Source organism: Gorilla gorilla, chromosome 21, assembly GCF_029281585.2.
Source record: "Gorilla gorilla gorilla isolate KB3781 chromosome 21, NHGRI_mGorGor1-v2.1_pri, whole genome shotgun sequence".
In the NCBI taxonomy this organism is placed as follows: domain Eukaryota; kingdom Metazoa; phylum Chordata; class Mammalia; order Primates; family Hominidae; genus Gorilla; species Gorilla gorilla.
The window spans coordinates 46,395,937-46,419,008 of NC_073245.2; the positions used below are offsets into that span (position 1 = coordinate 46,395,937).

General features: G+C 41.7%; 1 protein-coding gene across 1 annotated transcript in view; it reads left to right on the forward strand.

Moving 5' to 3' along the window:
- Window positions 1-12,073: 12,073 nt before the first annotated feature.
- The window catches only part of ASIP (agouti signaling protein), a 75,929-nt gene continuing 64,930 nt past the window's right edge, over window positions 12,074-23,072 (forward strand). Inside the window, exon 1 of the mRNA XM_055373349.2 lies at window positions 12,074-12,272. The gene's annotated coding sequence lies outside the window, so the exon portion shown is untranslated. The remainder of the gene's footprint in view (window positions 12,273-23,072) is intronic.

The window sequence follows — 23,072 nt, forward strand, 5'->3', positions numbered from 1 at the left end:
CCAGCTAATTTTTGTAGAAACGGGGTTTCACCACGTTGGCCAGGCTGATCTTAAACTGACCTCAAGTGATCTGCCCACCTCGGCCTCCCAAAGTGCTGGGATTACAGGCATGAGCCACCGTGCCCAGCCTAAAAAATTATTCATGGAACCAGGACTCCTTAGAGAAATGGTTAACTCAATGAACTGATTGAACATCCAAAATCCAAAAGCCAAAATGCTCCAGTGAGCTTTTCCTTTGAGCTTCATGTCAGCACTTACAAAGCATCAGCTTCTGGAACATTTCAGATTTTCAGATTAGTGATTCTCAACTTGTATCAATCACTTGATCTTCCTAGTCCTTTGGTAAACAAGCCAAAGGTCCCATATAGGATGTCTCTGAATTTCGCCGAAAAACTGGGTTGCCAATGTTGATGGAAATGTGAAAAGTGAATGGGACTTTCCAACATATAGAAGTATATAATAGCCTGATAAATTGGAAAGAGCACTGGGAAAGACATCAAAAGACACCCAACTATACTTCACAGTTCTGCCACTAACTAATCACTTAATTGCTTTAGGCTAAATTTGTTTTGGTTTTTTAAAAATATGTAAAATAAAAGTTATATACTGTATTATCTCCAAGAACTTTTTTTTTTTTTTAAACAAAGTCTGTCTCTGTCACCCAGGCTGGAGTGCAGTGGCATGATCATGGCTCACTGCAGCTTTGACCTACTGGGCTCAAGCAATTCTCCCCACCTCAGCCTCCAGACTAGCTGGGACCACAAGCATGTGCCACCACGTCTGGTTAATTTATTTATTAATTGTAGAGGCAGGTCTCATTATGTTGCCCAGGCTGGTCTCAAAGTCATGGCCTCAAGTAATTCTCCCACCTTGGCCTCCCAAAGTGCTCAAATTACAGGTGTGAGCCGCTGAGCCCTACCAGAGCTCTTCTAATAATAAAGTTCTGTGAAGTAGAAATGGAGACAAAATTGGAAATGTTTTGCCTAGCCAAAGTCCCTATGCCCAACATGGTCATATGTGCTCAAGGATAGACAATAAAAAGTATTTAGAGTGCTTATCTATATTATTTATCCATAGAGAGTGAACAAAGCCTCCCTGGCTTAGGAATATCTCCTCTGGTGTCTGGAGAGCTCCTGGAGCTATGAAGGAAATGGCACCAGGAGCTCCAGAAGACTCAGGAAAGCTTTCAAATCCAATGCGATGGCTATACAGGTCAGTAAAAGAAAAAGTACAGAGGAAAGAAAATTCTTTTGTGTGTATCACATTCTGTGCTAATTACTTTATATAACTATCTCATTTACTCTTTGCTTATGATGTAGGTTTACTGTTCCCATTTTAAAAACACTTTTTGCATCAATGAGAAACTGAGGCTCTCAGAGTTTAAATGATTTGGAAGTCTGTGCACTGTCCATATTCCATTCCATCTCTGTCCAGAGAGTCAAATTCTTTCATGAAATATTTCTACCCCTTCTGCAGAACCTTCTCTGACCATTCTGGCCCACAATGACTTCTTCTTCTGAGCTTCTCTAGTGCTTATTACCTGTACCACCAATTTCACAGCTGTAACTCTTTGGAATGTTGCTTATATTTGACTTATATATCAATCAGTAAGCATTTATTGAACAACCACCATAGACCCCCTAGGCAGTGGGGATACACAGGTGAATAAGACACAGCCCTTGAACTCAGGAGTTAAAATCTAATAGAGGAAACAACACCACTGGTAGTGAATAAACACCCTGGGCTGGGCACAGTGGCTCACGCCTGTAATCCCAGCACTTTGGGAGGCCAAGGCAGGCAGATCACCTGAGGTCAGCAGTTGGAGAGCAGCCTTGCCAATATGGTGAAACCCCATTTCTACTAAAAATAAAAAAATTAGCCAGATGTGGTGGCGGGTGCCTGGAATCCCAGCTACTTGGGGTGCTGAGGCATGAGAATCGCTTGAACCCGGGAGGCTGAGGTTGCAGGGAGCCGAGATCATGCTATTGTACTCCAGCCTAGGCGACAATAGCTAAACTCTGTCTCAAACAACAACAACAAAAAACAGTTTATAAACACCCCAATCCATTCTAAGAGTAAATCACTTTCTCTACTTCTCTCTCCCCTAGTTTGGAACACTTACATTTCAGCTCTCATTATCATACCAATAAGCCTGAAAGTAGCAAAACCAAGCCTTAAGGGAAAAGGAAAAGGAGAATTTTAACTAATGAACTACTGCAGCAAATACCCTATAAGCCCCAAGGACAAAACACAGCAGAGGTAACAACTGACTTAAAACTTAAATTCTCCTAAGGGATAGTGCTTTTCCCAGGCAGAGCAGGCAGACAGGTTTCCGCCAAAGTCTCAGCCCTGTGGCAATATACAATGGCAGGTGGGGCCAGGCATGGTTGGGGGACAGAGGCAGGAAGAGGATTACTTGAGGCCAGAAGTTCAAAGACCAGTCTGGGCAACAAAGTGAGACCCCATCTCTACTAAAAAAATGAAGAGAAAAAGAAAATAATGGCTGGTGGCACACTGTTGTCTTAACCCACTCCATGGAGGGAATCAGTGAGGAAGAGTCTCACTTTCTGGTAACTAGGGATGGCTTTAGGAATAAAACTATCTATTCCAGCCCTTATTCTAACCAGCTATCCTACTAACAACACATTCCTAAGCTAGTCTTCCAATGCAATGATAACTTTCTAAAAGATAATGAAAGTCCATAGATAAAAGTTATATGAACAAAGCCCGGTATATAGAAAAGATAGTGCTCAGCTTTGGTTTCTTCTCGGTTCTTTTGGTCAGTCTGGATCTTGCTCATCAACAATTTTAAGTTCCATTTTTTCCTTCAGTTTCATGTCCTTTGATACTGAATCAATTCAATTTGATTTAATGAACAACTTCAACATGCAAAGCAATATGTACTTAAGAGAATAAACATGAAGAAGAGACGATTCCTGCTTCAAAAGTTGATAGTCACGTAAATTATTATCCATAATATAGATCTGGAAATGTCATGTTCTTGTGACAACTACTTATGCTCTTAAGAGCCGTATATAAAAGCCATGTATATATGTGGCTGAGCTTATTCCACCCCATACTGTAAGATTAAAATCATTGCCATCTTCAAGGTTCTGGGCTGGGCTATGTTAACAAGGAGTTCTGGTCATGCCTACTGAGAGACTTGTCCCAGAAATGAACATTGCAAGCATTCTTGAAGTCAAAGAATCACTTGGTCTTATCACTACAACCTAGGATTTGAGGAAGAGAAACACCTATCCCTGTGACTATCTACAGTATCCACCCCACGTCCTTTCTAGACTTGCCCGAGTAATATATTCTTCAACCCAAGCCTCATCCTGTCTACTAAGCAAGAGGTAAGGCAGGTAAACAGATTTCCTCTAAAATGTAGAGGGTAGAATTAAGGGAAGTGAAATTCATTGAGCATCTACCATGTACTATACATATCGTAGCTTGTTTAAAGCTCACATTAGCACTGTAGAGTAAGTCTCATTGCCCGCATTTTACATCTTAGGAAAGTGAGGCCAAAAGAGGTTAAATAACTTGTCTGAGGTCACGGCTAGTAAGTGGCAAAGCCATGATTCAGGCTTGGAGAATGGTAGCAGATGGAGTTCTAGTTCAGAAAATTTGTTGGATGCTGGCTCTACCAGGGCTTTAACATGGCTAAAAGACATTTCAGATTATCAAAGTGCTCCAAAGCCATGGGCAGGAGGCCCCCACACAGCAAGTTCTACTCCAGGGAACTTCAGACTCTGCCTGAAATTCAGTTGCACCAAATGCCTTTAGTCTCCATAATTTAATTTTTGCACCGTAATTTCAGGCTGCTCCTGATTAGAAATGTGATAGCTCAGGTGCCATAAGCAAAAGAACTCACACCAAGGAAACCCTTGCTGAGTTGTCAGCACCCTGGGTGGTAGGAGTCCTGAGACAGAGAAGGTCATGGAGCAGGAAAATATAGAGTCCTCTTAGACATGAAAGCACTGAAGATCTGGGAGGCCAGGCAGAGTGGTCAGAGGGATCGCCCCACAGCTGGAAGTCATTAATAGTCCGGGGTTGCATAAAAAGCAACGTGAAGGGAGTGAACAGCTTTGGTCAGGCTACCAAAGTCACTGAACAAAAGCCTGGACCCTGAGTTCACCGATCCTTCCTACCAGTAATATCTACAGGTAAGTCCAAAGGGAAATTGCTTTGGGAATCTGACAATTTAACTCTGCTCTGCTGATACAAGGATGTCATCACCAAAGCTGGAAAGAAAATGGGCCACTGATGGTGACATGATTTAATAATGAGACCAGTTCTCATTTTTCTATTGGGAGCTTGGTAAGAATTCTCTAGACAGTAGACAATCCACAATTCACTTATATTTGACTTTGGAATTTGGGGTAGCTTTGGCAGCAGTAGGTTGTTTTTGTTTTGTTTTTGTTTTTGAGATGGAGTCTCGCTCTGTTGCCAGGCTGGAGTGCAGTGGTGCGATCTTGGCTCTCTGCAACCTTCACCTCCTGGGTTCAAGCGATTCTCCTGCCTCAGCCTCCTGAGTAGCTGGGACTACAGGTGTGTGCCACCACACCCGGCTAATTTTTGTATTTTTACTAGAGACGGGGTTTCACCATGTTACCCAGGATGGTCTCGATCTCCTGACCTCATGATCTGAAGCAGTAGGATTTAACTTCCTGATTATGTTTAACTTGGGTTGAAAACTGAAATAATTAGTAGTCTTTGGGAATGCCCTGATTGATCAATGAGGCACAAAGGAGAACCAATCAATCAGTCACTTAGAACTTGCCATCAGTGATCCACAAAGGGGTGTGAGAGTCATAAATAAATAATTCTGGTGGTAGTCCTAAATTGGTTCTTTTTTTTGTATTTGGTCATAGCACTAAACTAGGCTGGGAAGAAAGATTCTCGGGCCAGAATTCTGAAATCTTTGCCTTAGCTGTGTAACTGTTCAGAGAGGAATTTCTTTTCAATTTGTCTTTTCCTTTGGCCTCTAAAGTTCTTCTCAGAGAAAAAATCAATCCCCTGCTCCAGGCTAGGGCCAAGTGTGTAAGGTTTGTCAGTTTAATCTCTGTCCACAAGCCTAATCACTTTAAGCTGGCCTGTCCTGGGGCTGAGAATCTACTGATGGTGTTTTCGTCTTTCTCTTAGGAGGATCCTGAATTTCCTAAACTGCCTTTGAGAGACTCAGATATTTTATTTTATAAATGGCAGTGACAGATGTTATGTATCCATTGCTAATGTTATCTGTACAAAATCAAGAAGATATATTACAGTGGATACAAACCTAGAGTGCCTTTTGGATATGGCAGGTGAGGAGTGTTCCTTGATGGTTTGTTTTCAGTTCAGTGCAAGACACTCCTGAAGCACATCACTTACTGTAAATGACCTTTAAGAGGGAAAGATACTTTGGAGTTACTCTATCACTTGAAAATGGGGCAGGACCATTACAAGAGTAAATATAGTTATTTATGAAAAGCCAGATCTCCAAGTCCAAAAGGAGAGAAATAACTATTATTCATATAGTTCAGTCCTTAGAACCAATTCTCCTCTGCTGTGTATGGCATTTCCACATCTTGTTTAGACTTCAGGCTGAGCCTGTTATTGTTTGGCTGTGGGAGATGAGGGAGTGTATTTCAGAAAACCCATCTTCCCCTCGCACTTCCAGGGTCCTATTCAGATCGACTTGTTCTGCTACCATTTTACCCATACCCAGCATCCCAATATTTATTGAGCATATTTATGTGTGCCATTCTATCCTAGTTCCCAAAGGGGATACAAAGACGAAATTATACACAAGATGGTAGAGCATTTACACAAAATCGTAAAGGAGGTGAAGTTGGCCAGTTTAGTTTTTTCAGTTTACTTGGGGAACTCATTAGCCTGCTTTCAGCCCTTTTGTCTCCGAAAGCTTAGAACATATACTGCTGGTGGTATGTGAGATGGTTTAAGTTAAACAGAAGATGACTTTAGGCGGTAGATGGACAAGCATAAGATTATCACATCATGGAAAAGTAATTTCCTTTTTAATTTGCTTTCAAGCCTGGATTCATCTAGAAGAAAGTCTCAGTGGGGGTTGATGTGTCATTAACGTATTCCAAAACTTATTCCCTTTTAACATATTCCTTTTTAATCAAGAAAATAGACCTCAGGCCTGGAGTGTTCTCCCGGTAACAGTAGTTATTTAGAATTTATTGACATTGTATTATTAATTTTTTCAAGGATTATATTCTGTTTATGAAAAATGACAGTAACATGCTATAAATTTTCCAATTTACACGAATGTATTTAAGCTTTGAAAAAGTTATTAGTTGATTTAAAGAAAAATATTGAGTAAATAATAATATAGCTGGGTTGGGGATATGGTTGAAATCCTGACGTTGCTATTCAAATGACTGAAGTTTGGGAGACACTTCTTTCCCCCACCCGGAGCCCAAGCAAAATTACTATTTGTGACCCATTCCTGCCCTCTACTTTACCTAAACCAATTCAGGATCATGATAATGACCAATAATATAATAAGAACCATACTTCTCCCTATAAGCATTATGATAGGGCTCTGAGATCTTTAACCTAAAGAGTCATTTTAATGGTGGAAATTTCTAAAAAGACAGGATAATATATTTGTAGTAGATGAAACTGTCACAATAATGACGCTATCAAGTGCTGTCATTTAGACTTTTTGAGTATTCTCTAATTCTCACAACAACCGTGAGGCATTTTTCAGATGAGAAAACTGAGGTTCAGGGAGGTTAAACAAAACCTCAAGCAATAAGAAGCAGAGCCACGGTCTGGTGCCTAGAACCTCTGGCCATGTGGGTAGCTTAACTGCTCCCCCTAAGGTTTGTTTTCTTTTTTTTTGAGACGGAGTTTTGCTCTTGTTGCCCAGGCTGGAGTGCAGTGGCGCGATCTCGGCTCACCGCAACCTCTGCCTCCCGGGTTCAAGTGATTCTCCTGCCTCAGCCTCCTGAGTAGCTGGGATTATAGGCATGCACCACCACGCCCGGCTAATTTTGTATTTTTAGTAGAGACGGGGTTTCTCCATGTCGGTCAGGCTGGTCTCAAACTCCCGACCTCAGGTGATCCGCCCACCTCGGCCGCCCAAAGTGCTGGGATTACAGGCATGAGCCACCACACCTGGCCCTGCTCCCCCTAAGTATTAGGCAAACCCTGGAGAAGCCACACGGATGAACAGCCTGAGGAACTCAAGGGAGCATGTGAATAGGTGCACAATAACACATTATAACACAGGGAAACTCTGAAATACTATGGGAGGAAGTACGTTCAGAGTAGGTGAGACCAATTGAAGGAAGTGGGGACTCTACCAAAGGAGTCACCTCATTGCATTTATCTCTGCCTTGCATTCTACCCCTCTGCCTTACAGACCTCCTTGTAGGGCCAGGTCAGCCTTCATGTCTCCCACCAACCCCAGTCACTCAGAAAGGAGCAAGTACTCTGGCTGCCATATTTCTGTCTCTGGAAAGGATGCCTGTCTTCCCAGTTGGGAAGACCATTCCTCAGCTCGGTCCGGTGGACTGCTGCCTGTAGGACACGCAGAGGCAGGCAGGCTGCATCTGCTTCTGGAGATAAGCTCCCGCTGCAGAGCTTTTGTCAGGTCGGCCACTGTCCCGCAACAGCCTTTCTAACCCAGCGCCATGGACCAGCTATGCTCTTCACCAATAGCCTAGGCAAGAGCTTCAAGTGTTCTTAGGAGTCATTCTGTGTGATGCTAACCTGGGGCTTCAAGCCTACCATTGGGAATCACTATCCCTTGTGACACTGTGTCCAGGCCCCACCTCCTGCCTGTCCGATAGATTGGATTTCTTGCAGTGTTGGCATCATCCCAGTCACACCTCATTTTACCAGGTATTTTACAGAACCTCCCAGATGAGAATTAAGATAATGAGTATGAAAGATAATGAGTATGATTATGAGTTGAGAAATTCCAAAGCCCCAGAAAAATACATAAGATGATATCACCAAACCTTTCCGCCCACTCTAGAGTGTAGTCCCTGGAACTCAGCCCTTGTCTCTAGTCCCATTTTCCCTGGGTGATCTCATCTGTTCCCCTGGTTTTAATTACTATGTATATGATAATAACACTCCTATCTGCGTGTCTAGTTTAGATCTCTCTCCTGACCTTTAGATTTTTATTTTGACAGATTCCTAGATATCTATATTTCAGTGTATTCCACAGATACTTCAGAGTAAACAGAACTCACCCCCTTCCTCACTAAGGCTTCCTCTTCCTTCGGAATTCTGTATCTCATCAAGGTTTCTAATGAGTCTCCAAAGAGCTCCAGCTGGAAGAAACACACACACATCCCATGCAGTCTTTTCTCCATACCAAGTGCAGAGCTGAGCTCTGGTGTGGCCACCGGGAGGCAGTGCAGACTTGAGGATGTGTTTCGCAGCAAGGCTTCGGGAGCCCCAATCCTAAGCAATCCCAGTCCTGCATGCAACTTCTGCCCAGCTTCCTTTCCTCTCTTTTTCAGGGAATGTCTTTGTCTGAGTCCACCATTGACTCAGGCTCCTATTGAATTGGTAAGGGAGGGACTGGAATGGGGCCCAAGTGCAAAGCTCCTTCACAGAGCAGCATGCACCCCCATATGCACATATCCTGGAACACTGCCTGCCTTCAGCTCCTGAGAGGCACAGTTCAACAAATCAAGCTGGAGGCTTCTTTGAGCCAGGAAACCTAAAAGACTTTAAAGGAAAGTGTGGAGCCTGGTGTTAAACAGGTATTACTTAGTTCCCTGACATACAGGTGGTGGAAATGTCACATTTCTTTAATTTTCTAAATTAAATACCCTTGGCTTCCATCCAACAATGAGTAGCAAATCCAATCTTGGTCCTTTATCAGGAGCTTACACATATTGGGGGGAAGATGTCTCTTAGTTGAGGGTGCCTGTCACCCCTGGCGCTCTTTGCCCAAAACAATTCTATGACCCTTTCTCCAGGTTTCTCTATGGCATGAAGACCTCTGCTGAGGCTCGGGATCAGCAGTGCCTTTGCTTACCTCCCTGAGCACACTGTCATCCCCATTGAAGGCCCTCTGGTCCCAGCGGTCTGTGGGAGGCCTGGAGCAGGACCTGGCCACAAAAGGAGGCTGCAGTGCTCCTCAGCACCATGCCTCAAAGCCAGGCTCAGGAAATTCTCCTCTGCCCTCTTCTAATCCTACAAATCCTTCCTCCTCTCAGACAAAACAGTTTTATTGCCTCTAAGACTGGGTTAATTTTTTAAAACAAAAGCTTGTTGATTTCTTTCTTCGCTTTCTTTCCTTCCCTCCCTTCCTTCCCTCCCTCTTTCTTTCCTCCCTGGTTCAAGTGATTCTCCTGCTTCAGCCTCCTGAGTAGCTGGGATTACAGGTGCCCACCACCATGCCCAGCTAATTTTTTCTATTTTTAGTAGAGACGGAGTTTCACCATGTTGGCCAGGCTGGTCTCAAATCCCTGACCTCAAGTAATCCACCTGCCTCGGCCTCCCAGAGTGTTGGGATTACAGGCGTGAGCCACTGTGCCTGGCCTGATTTCTTTCTTTTTTTTTTCTTTCTTTCTTTTTTTTTTTTGGAGATGGAGTTTCGCTCTTGTTGCCCATGGTGCAATGGCCCGATCTTGGCTCACCACAACCTCTGCCTCCCAGATTCAAGTGATTCTTCTGCCTCAGCCTCCCAAGTTCCTGGGATTACAGGCATGAGCCACCAAGCCCAGGTAATTTTGTATTTTTAGTAGAGACGGAGTTTCTCCATGTTGGCTGGTCTCAAGCCCCCGACCTTAGGTGATCCACCCACCTTGGCCTCCCAAAGTGCTGGGATTACAGGCATGAGCCACCGCTCCTGGCCTCTTTCTTTTTTGAGACAGCGTCTCGCTCTCTCTCTTGCCGAAGCTGGAGTGCACTGGTGTGATCATAGCTCACTCCTAGGCTCAAGTGCTCCTCCTGCCTCAACCTCCTGAGATTATAGACATGAGCCACCACACCCAGCTCAATTTCTTTTCTTTGTTTCTTTCTCTTTTTCCTTTCCTTTTTTTTTTCTTCTTTTTTTTTTTTTTTTTCCTGAGATGAGAGAAAGCCTGATCTCCAGAACAAAAAGCCCTGGTTACCCTTTGGGAATGGGAGTGTGGAGGAAGATAGGAATGGTCTATTCTTTTGTGAAGAACAGAAATGGCAGACACTACAGAAAATCAGTCAATTTCTCAACCAGGTTACCCTCCCTGCACTAAAGTGGTGCTTACCTCATACCTTGTTGCCAAAGTTTGGGGCCTGCCTCAGATTGGTGATGCATCAGGTTGGAAGTAAGCAGCAAACTTGGATCCCCCAAGCTTTAAAACATTAAAAAAAATTTTATGGATACGTAATAGTCGTACATTTTATAGGGTGTACGTGATATTTTGATACATGCATAAAATATATAATGATCAACTCAGGGTAATTGGGATATCCACCACCTCAAGCGTTTATCATTGTGTTAGGAATACTCCAATTCTACGCTTTTATTTTGAAATATGTAATAAATTATTGTTAACTATAGTTGCCTTTTTGTGCTACCCAACACTAGATCTTATTCCTTGTATCTACCTGTATTTTTGTATCCATTAACCAACCCCTCTCTTTATCTGTCTGTATAGTAGACAACTTCCAGCTTCTCCAGAAGTGGCAAATAACTTTCCAACTGGGTATCCACACAGAAATATGTGAGCATGCTTACATGGCATGTGCTGCCCCACCTCCCCCTGTGAGGAGCTTGGTTACAGCTACAGCATTTCTACAACCTCTTTAAACCAACTTTGTAGTATCCGGCAGCAAAGTATCATTCCCTGACATTCGAGTCATTGAGTCTCTGAAGACTTGGAAAAGGGATAATAAGCCAAATCATTCAGGAACCAGGGGGTCCCAGAGAGGTATGTAATAAATTTCATCCAGATGTTGGAATTGGCCTTTTTTTCTTCCATCTTTTTTTTTTTCCAGTTACATTAAAAACCAAACACATTGTTGTTATCTTATCAAGGAAGGTGGGAAGAACATTTTTTCCTTTATTTCTAGGTAAGCCTGCACAAAGGATTGAAAGGGCTAACAGCATCTGGGTAATACAGGATCTCTATTATTGGACATCTGAATTATTGGAGAGTACTTTGTACATGACAGAATTATCCAGATAGGTAAATGGTGTTGCAAACACTTCACCAAAATCCAACTAGAGAGCTCTAAGTTCATTTTAATGTACAGCTTCCAAACTGTTTATCTGCAGTGTAGTCAGCCCAGTCTGTTTTACAATCCTTCTAGGAAACTATGGCCGTGCAAATCAGTCCAACAAATAGCCAGATGTGCATGTTACTCTGTTAGAAAGGGAAAAGTAGATGCAGGCATAAGTGCAAATTTTTATCTCATGGCATCCGAGGAACCTAAATGTCTGGACAGCTTTGTTGTGCCATGTGGCTGACAACCAGGTTATTAGATAACTCACAAAACTCTTCTCCAGCAGCCCAGAGTTTCCTGAGGTTAACTCTTCCCATGGGACTAGAGTGAAGAAAAAAGAAAAACAGATCTCCCCAAGCTGCAGCCACATTTAATGTCCCCTTTACCCCACAACTGAACTCCTGCTCCCTGGAGGAAAACCCTAAATAAATATACCAGTGGCAACAGAGAGGGATTATTTTTGATAGTGGCTGCTCCTGACTCCAAGCTGTGGGCACTGAACTAGAAAGCAGTGCTGAGAGAGAGAACCAGGAATAAATGACACTGGGAAATGGGAAACCCAGAGAAGAAAAAAATCTTACTTTCTTCCCCTGAAAAAGATGCACTTTGCAAGGCTCATCTTTTCATCTTTTAATCTGGTGAGTCTTGAAATTTTTAGTCTTTAGACTCCTTAAGCAGAACAAGAGTCTCACCTATTTACTAGATTAAATAAACAAGGAAGCAAACAAAAAACACCTTTGAGGTGTTTTTGCTGAATCCCTTGTGATTATTTCTAGCTCCTTTCAAAAATATTTGCTTTGGTGCATTTAAATTTTATTTCAAATCTGCAGTGGAAAATATGTATCAAAGGAAAAAAAACAAAAAGAAAGAACCACTCCACACGCTTGCATTTCGACTCAGCCCACGGAACGACTGGAAGAAATTTTGCAGACCCACCAGAGATCCCCAAATTCCACTTGTAAAACCATTGATCTAAAAACTACGTCTTGACTTCAGAACACTTCTTTTGATCCGGAATTATCTATTATTGACCACAGAGAGCAGCCACTGACGATTTCCTGGAACAGGGCCCTGTATAGAGAGAGGTGAGCTCCAGGGAGGGAAGAAGAAATTTCTTTCGCTTTCTGAGCGGGTGCTTTGGTACAGTACAATATCTATGCTATAGTAATATATCTATGGGCTTGACTTCTCCTTCTCCTCTTTTTCCTCCTTCTCCATCCCCCTCCTTCCTCATCTCCTTATTTTTTTTTTTGTTTATTTGCTTCTTCTCTAGTAAAACTTTCTGAAAGCCAATGTGCCTGGATGATTTTTGCCTGGTACATTCTGCTAATTGGAGTTTCAGAATCACAGTTTCTTGCTTGGGTGCAGAATTTTCAAAAGTGTTTCAGTGCCTAAATTATTGTTGTAGTTGCTGGCCACTGCCCATGCCTTGTAGACAGGCAGCTGAGAAGTTACCAGAAAAAAAAAAAAAAAAAGGCTGCAGGTCTGTACCCTTCACTGTACCAGAATGCAGAGCCCTACTGAGCTGTAGGAATGCAGAACCCTACTGAGCTGCTCCTCATGGAAGGAGCAGCCATGTTGTACTGAGCTGACAACACGGACAATGGAAAGAGCAAACCCAGGGTGTAAATGGAACCAGGCCCTGGAAGCGTTTGGTTGGGAGTCTCCCAACTGAGCTGAGCCCTGAGAATAAGATGGTTCCTTTGGCCAAGTGGCTCTGTGAAAATGAGGAAGAATCTGATCCACGATGAAAGTAAGGAGTGCATCTGTGTCTCCTCTCCTCAAGCCACAGGGATCTCATTAAAGATCAGGGCACTTACACTGATGGCTTCACTTTAGGCACAACCCTCAGCAGGATGGCCCCATGCAAAGATAATTACCAGGAATGGTGGGCCCATTACAGCCCTTTGATGTGGTCACTCCAACATACTGTTAGACAGATGTAAGAAAGCTGACCGACATTTACCTAAAAGTGACAAATTGCAGGTTGAAGGATTTGGTTTCAGCCTCTGTCAGGTTGGGGCTTTGAAAAAACAGAATATACCAGACTCTGTTGCTTTGGAGCTCTTGCAAATTCAAGTACATAAGGACAGGTATAGCCAAAATTGAGACAATTACCTTTTTTTTTTGTTTTTTTTGTTTTTTTTTGCTGGAGTAGCTCGAGTGAGGAACAATTACTTTTAATAGTCTATTTTACTGTCCAGCGCAGTAACCCCCATAACCCCCATATATTGTAACTGGCTCTGGGTTGGAAGGCAGTCTGGGAAAGGGCCTGTTTCTGCTTCTTTGAGACAGCCTGCGGGAAACTTCAAAGTTAAAATAACATAAAACTTGCCATATCTTGGTTCCACTATGAGTGTTTCTCTTCCAAGCACTTCTGCCTATGGGTAAGCATTCTAGCAAAGATGCCATTACAGTCTGGCACGGAGAAATAAAAGGAGCCAAGCGTTGGGCAAAAGAGATAAGGAACCAGAGCCAGAACTCTCATTGAAAAGGGAGATTTCCTTTTTTTTTTTTTTTTTTTTTTTGAGACGGAATCCCGCTGTGTCGCCCAGGCTGGAGTGCAGTGACGTGATCTCGGCTCACTGCAAGCTCTGCCTCCTGGGTTCACGCCATTCTCCTGCCTCAGCCTCCCGAGTAACTCAGGCGCCCGCCACCACGCCCGGCTAATTTTTTGTATTTTTAGTAGAGACGGGGTTTCACTGTGTTAGCCAGGATGGTCTCAATCTCCTGACCTCATGATCCACCCACCTCGGCCTCCCAAAGTGCTGGGATTACAGGCATGAGCCTCCACGCCTGGCTGAAAAGGAAGATTTCTTTTAGAAAATAGGAAACAACAAGTTCAGATGTCTGGGAGGAGATGCGGACAGGACGTCATCTTTGAAATAAAAAAGAGTACGATTCATAGGGGAAATGTACACAAAGAGACTGTGAGTTGAGAGAAACCTGACTTTAGTTGTGTTGGGGAGATTTATTCAGATTTTGGGAAGAAATTGGAAAGAACTATAAAGCTAGAGTCTGTAATTAGTTACCATACCTGCGTAGCCGGTTCTGAGGGGTGAAGTACTCCCTAGAGCCCTTAGAGGTCTGCATTTTGCTCACAGGGCAGCTGTCTTGAGGAAAAAGATGAAGAATGGGAGTGTTACGGGGGGCATACGCCCCTCTGATGGTCACCACAAAGGTAGGATCCAGCTATAAATTGCCTGCTAGAGAGTCACCAGTTCTGTCTCCATCTGTTCCCCAAACTTGTGCTTATGGATTTGACATTCAGGTATTTTTCAGAAGAATCAGCTTGAAGCAAAAATACTGAACTTAAACATTCTTTTTTTTTTTTTTTTTAATTCAAACCCACAATTTGAATCTTGTTTAAAAAATGGAAGGATGAGAAGTGTGATTCTCTTGGCTTGTTTAGAAATAGCCATAGCAGGTCGGGTGCAGTGGCTCACGCCTATAATCCCAACACTTTGGGAGGCTGAGGCAGGTGGATCACGAGGTCAAGAGTTTGAGACCAGCCTGGCCAACATGGTGAAACCCTGTCTCTACTAAAAATACAAAAATTAGCCAGGTGTGATGGTGGGTGCCTACTCTAGAGGCTGAGGCAGGAGAATTGCTGGAACTCAGGAGGCGGGGGTTGCGGTGAGCAGAGATCGTGTCACTGCACTCTAGCCTGGGCAGCAGAGCAAGACTCCGTCTCAAAAATAGAAAAAAAGAAGTAGCTGTACTAGACAGGATCCCAGGTGTTACGCATTTTCACTCTTCCCTCGGGTTAGCCTCCTCTCAAGTGCCTTCAGGACTTGTTCAATACAGTCAGTAATTGGGCTTTTAGAAAGAGGAAAAGTATTTATGTAAAATTGCCTCCTTATGTCCTGTAGCTACACCCCGTGTGCGTCCAGGGAAGTGTATGCAGTGACCACTGAGTGGGTATCTGCTTATTTCATGGTAGAACTGACTTAAAGCAGATACCTAGTCCTTGGCATTTCTATAAGTTAGGGACAAATTTCTCATCCTCAGCATTATTATAAATTAGGGACACAGAGAAAAACTTGCTGGCTCCTAGTGAAGGTATTCATTGCTTGGAACCCAGACTCCGCAAGGTCATGCAGCCTGACAACTGGCTGTAGTGCACCAAGCTCATGATCAGGAATTAAGAGACCAGATTCAGGCTTGCATCTGCGTATAACTACCTGTAAGACTTTAATCTACGTATTGACCGCCTCAGGGGTTCCATCTTCCTATGAATCAAATGGGAAAACAAAGACTCGCCTCCTCTACTAGCAAGAATTCTTGTAGATACCATGACAGGTTAAAAGTATTTGCCATAGCTGGGGAAGAGAGAATGGGGTCAGACCCTTGATGTTGTGGTAGCTAACTTTTTTACTTGATTGCTTAATTTTTTTTTTTTTTTTTTTTTTGAGACGGAGTCTCACTCTGCCGCTCAGGCTGGAGTGCAGTGGCGTGATCTCAACTCACTGCAACCTCCGCCTCCAGGATCTGCTTCTGCATTTCCTCAATGGTAAATAAATTCAAGCGATTCTCATGCCTCAGTCTCCCAAGCAGCTGGGACTACAGCTACATGCCACCACGCCCAGCTAATTTTTGTATTTTTAGTAGAGACAGGGTTTCACCATGTTGGCCAGGCTGGGCTTGAACTCCTGACCTCAGGTGATCTGCCCATATCGGGCTCCCAAACTGCTAGGATTACAGGCGTGAGCCACCGAGCCCGGTCATTGCTTAACGTTTTAAATCCTCATCTTCCATTTTCCTGGGCTCCTAAATGGCCTGGATACACTTTTATTTTCTTTTTTATGTATTTATGTATGTATGTATTTATTTATTTTTCAGAGACAGGATCTCCCTCTGTCACCCAGGCTGGAGTGCAGTGGTGTGATCATCGTTCACTGCAGCCTTGAACTCCTGGGCTCAAGTGATCCTCCCCCTCAGGTTCCCAAGTAGCTAGGATTACAGGCACACACCACCATGCCCAGCTAATTTTTAAATTTTTTGTAGAGATAGGGTCTTGCTGTGTTGCCCAGGCTGGTCTCTAACTTCAAGTGAACCTCCCACCTCAACCTCCCAAAGTGCTGGGATTACAGGTCTGAGCCACCATGCCTAGCCCCTTATTTTCTTGTAAGTTTTTATTGATTTAAAATACAGTTACAGAAAAGTGTTCATATCGATGAATTTTCACTATGTGAACACGCCCAGAAAACTAGAATCTAGATCTAGAAACAGAGCATTACCAGCACCCAGAAGCCTCCTCATTCCCCCTTCAAGTCCCTTTTTCTTACCAAAGTTAGTCACTAACCTGACTTCTAACACCATACATTAAATTTTGCCTGTTTGGGGGCTTTATATGTGTGTGTAGGTGTTTTTATGCATGGCTTCTTTCGCTTAATATTAAGTTTGTGAGATTCATTTATGTTGTATATGGTAATATTTTATTTGTTCTCATTATTGTGTGGTATTACATGAATTAATACCACAATTTGTTTATCCATTTGTTTATCCACAATTTATTTATCTACAATTTACATGGATAAATGCCACGATTTATTTATCCATTGTCTTATTGATGGACACATGGAGTGTTTGCAGTTGGGGGCTATTACTGAACAGAAGCATTAGGAACATCTGTGAATACTTTTTTTTTTTTTAAAGAACATATGAGTGCATTTCTATCTAGAAGTAGAATTGCTGAATCATAGGACATGTGTGTCCCGCTTTTACAGATATTGTCAGTTTTCCAAAATGATTGTATCATTTTACACTCCCACCAGCAATGTCTGAGATTTGTTTTTTCTTACATCCTCATCAGTGGTTGGTATTGTCTGTCTTTTACATTTAGCCATTTTGATGGGTGTATAGTGGAATGCTTCTTTATTTTAATTTTTATTCCTTGAAGACTAATGACGTTTAGCACCTTTTAACATATTTATTGGCCTTTTGACTATCCTGTTTTGAGAAATATCTGTTCAGATTTTGAACCCATTTCTCTACTAGCTTGTCTGACATTTTTATTGACCTATAAGAGTTCTTTAAATATAGATATGAGCCCTTCGTTGTGTACGTGTTGCAAATATCATCTCCCACAAGGCTATGTCGAGTCACACTGGAGCTTCAGGCAAAAGAAAAAATAAAAATCCTGATTCCTGTCTTTATTTTAAATTTTGATATTTTGTTCACCATGGATTTTTTTGCATTAAATTTGATTTTTTAAAACATTGCATCAAATGTTTATTTCTCCTAATTACTGAGTTTTTTGTCACCCCCTTAAAGAACTGTATCCAAGGCAAGAGCCTCACTTGCCTCACCCCAATCCTGGCCCATCCCATTCTGTGTCTTGCATTGTCATGCTCTTTAATATATATTGTTATTTGTTGAAAAGCAGTTTCTAATCTAATGAAGTCCAAATGTTCAAGCTTTTCTTTTAAGATTAGTGCCTTTTCATTTGGATCACATTTATACAGTTATAAAAATAAAGATTTGATTTTGGTCATTCTTCAGATGTTTGGCTCTGAATGACTTAAGTTGAAGTAACTGGTTCCTTTTTTTAAATGTTGTGCCATCATTTCACCTGATGAGCATTTCTTGGAGCCTGCTAGATAGTGTTAGGTCCTCAGGCTGTAAAGAGGTCTTCAACAGGATGTAAAGCAAACTTAATTGTAATTACTTTATTCAGCCGATTAAGAAATACAGTACTAAAGTTTTGTCTCTAGTCCCTCAAACTGGCATCTGGTAATGTACATTGTGGGGTAGACTGATAATCAAATGACAGTGCAACATCTTACCAAGAAGTAAATATGATCTGAGTGTCCTATAAATAATGTAAGAGTAGGTTTTGAAACTTGGAGAGCTGTTTTCTCATTTCATGTACACTTGCCCCAAATTGTAGTTTTTGAAGTCATGTGCATTGCACGTTGGATGAGCCAGGGAAATTATCACATTAACAAGCATTTTGTGTGTATGTAGTAGTTACTTTGTACTGAGAGAGCTTGCTTTGGGGTGCAATTAAACAATAAACTGATTTTATTTGGGAGAAACAGGGAAGGGTGCACTTACTAGCAACCTAAGAATAATTTTTCAGCTTTTGCCCTTAAGGTTTAAATTACAATTCCAAAATGTTAGACATACTGTATCTTTTTGTTCAGTGTGGCTTTAATTTCCCCCCCTATGGTTTGTTCTTTAATGCCTTTTACATTTGGACACATAGTTTATGCTTTTTAGATTTTGGTTGCTATCTTGCCAAAATAAGTGTTAGCTGTGTTTCAAACTTGATTTTCTTTCTTTCTTTCTTTCTTTTTTCCTCCAGAATGTCTTATTTAAAAAGAAAGCTAAAAGTATACTTCTAAGTTAGAGCCTCTATTTTGGTATAACACTTGGGATATTTTTTACTTCACATTGAATATAGACAGGCACCCAAGAAGTCTGATGGCCACCGGAGTGCGGGTGACAAGGACCTGACAGAGCCCACGCAGGGCTTTAGATTTGGACACACAAGAGTTGATAACTTCCTTATGAACTCCTTGCCTGATCTAAATTCAATATGGATTCTGACTGTGTTTGAGTAAAGGTTAAACCTGTTGGCAGTTACTGCTTTTCACAAAGTGCACAGTGGAAATCGAGAATTGATAGGGTTAATTTTGGAGCAGTGGCTTATACCATTCACCTCTTTGTTTTTTTTGTGACTTATCTCACAGATAATGAGACCTTAATAACAAACAGGCGTAAAAAAATTTCACATTGAAATGATACAAACATTTGATGTAATAAAACCTTGTTGGCTTGACATTTTAAGGAACTGAAATCTAGCAATCTTACTGGAGAGACAAGAATTGGTCTCCAGCTGCCTTTGATAGATTCAGGTTTGAGTGGAGCCGGAGCCATATACCTGGAGGGAATGTGGTTTGTCACACCAAAGAGGATTTTTTTTCTTCAAACTCGCATGTTGCCTAGGTTTCAAATTCTTTGCCGCAAGGCTGATTTGCTTTCACTAACTGGAATTTTGTAGGAGATACTGATGACCTAAGCTAAGTTGCATTCAACATACTCAGTGTCAAGCTAATGAGGTTCTGTTATAAAGCTTCTACTTTAAATCTGAGAGAAAACATGTTCAGGGCTTCTAGAACACTAAAAATTTTGACTTAGAACAGTGTTCAGTCTGGTGCCAAACTTCCAATGGAATTCAAATTCACATAATCTGAACTTTGTTCACAGGTTATCCTAATAGAGTAATTCTTCATTTTGTTCTATTGAACTGTCTTAAGGATTTGTTTCAAACAGCTAAGTTACTTGATTAAAATAATGATAAAATTGTAAAAAAAAAAAAAAAAGATTAGTGCCTTTTTAAAATCCCTTATAACAAATTTTGTTTTACCCAGTCTTAAAGATATTCTCTTATATCTTCCAGAACAGCAAGCACTGTCCACTTGAACTTTCTGCAATAATGGAAATATTCTATACCTGCATTGTCCAACATGTAGCCACTGAATGGCTATTGAGCGCTTGAAATAGCACTAGCCACATATGGCTATTGAGCAATTGAAATACTACATATGGTCTACGGCCATACCACCCTGAAATATTTTACAGATATTGTCAGTTTTCCAAAATGATTGTGTCAATCTTGTCTGAAATAGTACATATGATGAAATGAATTTTAAATTTTATTTACTTTTAATTAATTTAGATGAATTGTGGTGAATGGCAATGTAGTTCTGGCAATGTTGTTCCACCTGAAATTGATTTTCAGGTACGATGTGAGGTCAAGTTTCCCTTTTTTTTCTGTATGGATATTCAATCAATCCAGCATCATGTACCGAAAACACTATTAATTTCCCACTTTTATTATTAATCCATTGTCTATCTAATATGTGTGTGTTGTTCTGGAATCTCCATTCTTTTCCATTTGTCCATTAGTCTGTCTTTCTGCCACTTGCACCCTGTTTCCATTTCCTGTAACTTTGCAATAAGTTTTGATATTTGGTAGAATAAGTCCTTCACGCCTCTCATCTTCCCCAAGATTGCCTTGGCTATTCTTTTTGTTTTTGAGATGGAGTCTTGCTCTGTTGCCCAGGCTGGAGTGCAGTGGTGTGATCTCGGCTCACTGCAAGCTCCGCCTCCCAGGTTCACGCCATTCTCCTGCCTCAGCCTCCCGAGTAGCTGGGACCACAGGCGCCCGCCACTACGCCCGGCTAATTTTTTGTATTTTTAGTAGAGACGGGGTTTCACCACATTAGCCAGGATGGTCTCAATCTCCTGACCTCGTGATCTGCCTGCCTCAGCCTCCCAAAGTGCTGGGATTACAGGCGTGAGCCTTGGCTATTCTTGAACTTCTATATTTCCACATAAACTTTAGGATAACTTTATAAATTCCACCAAAAAAACCCTGCTGGAATTTTTATTGGGATTACATTAAATCTGTCCATCAATTAATATGAAAGTCTTTACAATATTAAATTTTTTGATCCATGAATATGGTATATCCCTTCACTAATTGAAGTCTTATTAAAATTTTTTGATAATGTTTTATAGTTTTCTATGTAGAAAGCTGGTATATCATTCATTGGATTTATTCCTAATTATTTTCTATTTATTTTATAAGTGGCATATATATATGTATATTATATATATTTTTTTGAGACACGGTTTCACTCTGTCACTCAGGCTGGAGTGCAGTGGCATGATTTTGGCACACTGCAACCTCTGCCTCCTGGGTTCAAGTGATTCTCATGCCTCAGCCTCCCAAGGAGCTGGGATTACAGGCACCTGCCACCACACGTGGCTAATCTTTGCATTATTGTAGAGACAGGGTTTCGCCATGTTGGCCCGGCTGGTCTCGAACGCCTAACTTCAAGTGATCCTCCCACCTCGGCCTCCCAAAGTGCTGGGATTACAGGCATGAGCCAATGCACCCAGCCTTATAAGTGGCGTATTTTAATTTTAATTTTTATTTATTTATTTATTTTTTGAGATGGAGTTTCGCTCTTTTTTGCCCAGGCTGGAGTGCAATGGCATGATCCTGCCTCACTGCAACCTCTGCCTCCTAGGTTCAAGCAGTTTTCCTGCCTCAGCCTCCCAAGTAGCTGGGATTACAGGCACACGCCACCATACCCGGCTAATTTTGTATTTTTAGTAGAGACGGGGTTGTTTCACCATGTTGGCCAGGCTGGTCTCGAACTCCTGACCTCAGGTGATCCACCTGCCTTGGCCTCAAAGTTCTGGGATTACAGGCGTAAGCCACCACGCCCGGCCATAAATGGCATATTTTAATGTTCATTTTTAGTTGTTTGATGCTGGCATATTGACATAATAATTAAAATTTTGTATTTATACTTGCATACAGCAACCCTGCTTAATTAACTTAATAATTCTTATAGTTTATTTATAGATTCACAATCATGTAGTATGTGTAGTGTGTGTAGTGATTTCTTTCAGATAGTTGTTTTTTAAATTCTTTTTTTTTTTTTTTTTTTTTGAGACGGAGTTTTGCACTTGTTGTCCAGGCTGGAGTGCAATGGTGCAATCTCGGCTCGCCGCAACCTCCACCTCCTGGGTTAAAGCGATTCTCCTGCCTCAGCCTTCCGAGTAGCTGGGATTATAGGCACACGCCACCATGCCGGCTAATTTTGTATTTTTAGTAAAAATGGGGTTTCTCCATGTTGGTTAGGCTGATCTTGAACTCCTGACCTCAGGTGATCTACCCACTTTGGCCTCCCAAAGTGCTGGGATTACAGGTGTGAGCCACTGCTCCCGGCCTGTTTTTTAACTTCTTTTTGTTGAATTATTGGACTGGGTAAAACCTTAAGAACAATGCTGAATAAAAGTGAAAATAGCAGGCATCCTTATCTTAGTTCTGATAGAAAGAAAGCACTCAATAATTTCAGTTAAATATGATGGTTGCTGAAGTTTACTTTTTGTAGTTACTCTTTATCAGATTGAGGAATTTTTCTTCTAATTCTAGTTTGATATAATTTTTAAACATTAACAGATGGTGAATTTTATGAAATGTATTTTTCTCATCAGTTAAAATGAGCCTGTGATTTTTACACTTTATTCATTTTATTTATTTTCTATTTTTATGGATAGGTAATAGTTGTACAATTTATGTGGTACATGTGATACTTTGATACAAGCATATAATGTGTAATGATCAAATCAGGATAATGGAATATCTATCACCTCAAGCATTTACCATTTATTTGTGTTGGGAACATTCCAAATCTACTCTTCTAGTTATTTTGAAAGGTACAATAAATTATACTTAATTATACTCACCCTATTGTGCTACCAAGTACAAGCGTGATTGGAATTGGTGGGTTCTTGGTCTCGCTGACTTCAAGAATGAAGCCATGGACCCTCACGGTGAGTGTTACAGTTCTTAAAGATGGTGTGTCCGGAGTTTGTTCCTTCAGTTGTTCAGATGTGTCCGGAGTTTCTTCCTTCTGGTGGGTTCGTGGTCTTGCCGACTTCAGGAGTGAAGCTGCAGACCTTCACAGTGAATGTTACAGCTCTTAAAGGCATCATGTCCAGAGCTGTTCATTCCTCCCAGTGAGTTTGTGGTCTCACTGGCTTCAGGAGTGAAGCTGCAGACCTTCGTGGTGAGTGTTACAGCTCATAGAGGCGGCGCATCCGGAGTTGTTCATTCCTCCCGCTGGGCTCGTGGTCTCGCTGGCTTCAGGAGTGAAGCTGCAGACCTTCTTGGTGAGTGTTACAGCTTATAAAGGTAGTGCAGACCCAAAGGGTGAGCAGCAGCAAGATTTATTGTGAAGAGCGAAAGAACAAAGCTTCCACAGCGTGGAAGGGGACCCAAACGGGTTGCCGCTACTGGCTCTGGTTGCCTGCTTTTATTCCCTTATTTGGCCCCACCCACATCCTGTTGCTTGGTC